The following is a 1,693-nucleotide window of genomic DNA, read 5'->3' as shown; positions in this document are numbered from 1 at the left end:
CATTCCCGTTAACGGCGGCGACCGTCAGCCGTGTCCATGGTTAGGATTGGGGATCCAGCATCCTCGTGGGAAGCTCAGTAGAGAGGTTGACTCGCTTTGGGCCCCTTCTCTGGGAAAGGCTCTGCGATTGATCCCCCCTGCACCTTTGTGCACCCAGGGCAGGATACCATTGCCCTTGCCTGCAACAGGACCAAGAAAGGACTCAACTTGGATTGAAAAGCTACCTCTTTTAGAATTTATTCAACATATATTTATGAAGGGCCTACTAAATGCCAGTCACTGTTGCTAGACGTTGTCATAGGGATAATGAAACAGAACTAGAGAAGCTTGGTGAAAGGAAGAAAAATCAGGCCTCCTGACTCCAAACTTGGTACTTTTTCTTCCCACAAATCTTGGAATATACAGGAATCAAGGGACTGTGAGTGTAAACCCTGAGGATTCTTTGGGTCTTTCCTGAGATGTTGAAAGTGAAAAATAATCGGCCAGGCTCAGTGGCTCACGCCCGTAATCCCAGCATTTCGGGAGGCCACGGTGGGCGAATCACGAGGTCAGGAGTTCGAGACCACCCTGACCAACATGGTGAAGTCCCGTCTCTATTAAAAATACAAAAATTAACCGGGCGTGGTGGCGCGCACCTGTAATCCCAGCTACTCAGGAGGCTTAGGCAGGAGAATTGCTTGAACCTGGGAGGTGGAGGTTGCAGTGAGCCGAGATCGTGCCACTGCACTCCAGCCTGGGTGAAAGAGACTCAAAAAAAAAAAAAAGAAAAAAAGTCTGGCTTTAGAGCCTTTTTTTTTTTTTTTTTTTTTTTTTTTAGAGGGAATCTCGTTCTTGTCACCCAGGCTGGAGTGCAATGGCGCAATCTTGGCTCACTGCAATCACCACCTCCTAGGTTCAAGCGATTCTCCTGCCTCAGCCTCCCCAGTAGCTGAGATTACAGGCATGCCTCTACACCTGGCTAATTTTTTGTATTTTTTTTAGTAGAGGCAAGGTCTCACCGTGTTGGCCAGGAAGGTCTCCAGCTCCTGTTGGAGTTGGATCAAATGATCCACCCTCCTCGGCCTCCCAAAGTGCTGGGATTACAGAAGTCATCCACCCACCGGACCTTTCCTGGCTTTTAGAGTTTTATGAATTTACAATAATGGAATGCAGACCTGAAGGATAATGACTAACATTTATGGAGAGCTAAAAATTGATTTGTTTTGTTTTGAGACAGCGTCCCACTCTGTCACCCAGGATGGAGTGCAGTGGTGGGATCACAACTCACTGCAACCCCCGCCTCAGCCCTCTGAGTAGCTGGGATTACAGGCATGTGCCACCGTGCCCGGCTAATTTTTGTATTTTTCTGTAGAGGCAAGGTTTCACCATGTTGCCCAGGTTGGTCTCGAACTTCTGGGGTCAAGCAATTCTCCTGCCTTGTCCTCCCAAAGTGCTGGGGATTACAGGCATGAGCCACTGTGCTTGGCCTAAAAATTATTTTTTTAGCAGGCATGTATTTATTTATTTTATTTTATTTTTTCGAGACAGAGCCTCACTCTGTCGCCCAGGCTGGAGTGCAGTGGCCTGATCTCAGCTCACTGCAACCTCTAGCAGACATTTATTGAGTGTTTAATATGTGGCAGGCACTTTGTATACTTTGGCTTTATTCCTCTCAATACTCAGTGAAGTAGTAGGTACTATTATTATTATTATT

Source organism: Rhinopithecus roxellana, chromosome 19, assembly GCF_007565055.1.
Source record: "Rhinopithecus roxellana isolate Shanxi Qingling chromosome 19, ASM756505v1, whole genome shotgun sequence".
Taxonomy (NCBI): domain Eukaryota; kingdom Metazoa; phylum Chordata; class Mammalia; order Primates; family Cercopithecidae; genus Rhinopithecus; species Rhinopithecus roxellana.
The sequence above is the reverse complement of the archived record's forward strand: the minus strand, read 5'-3'. Positions refer to the sequence as shown.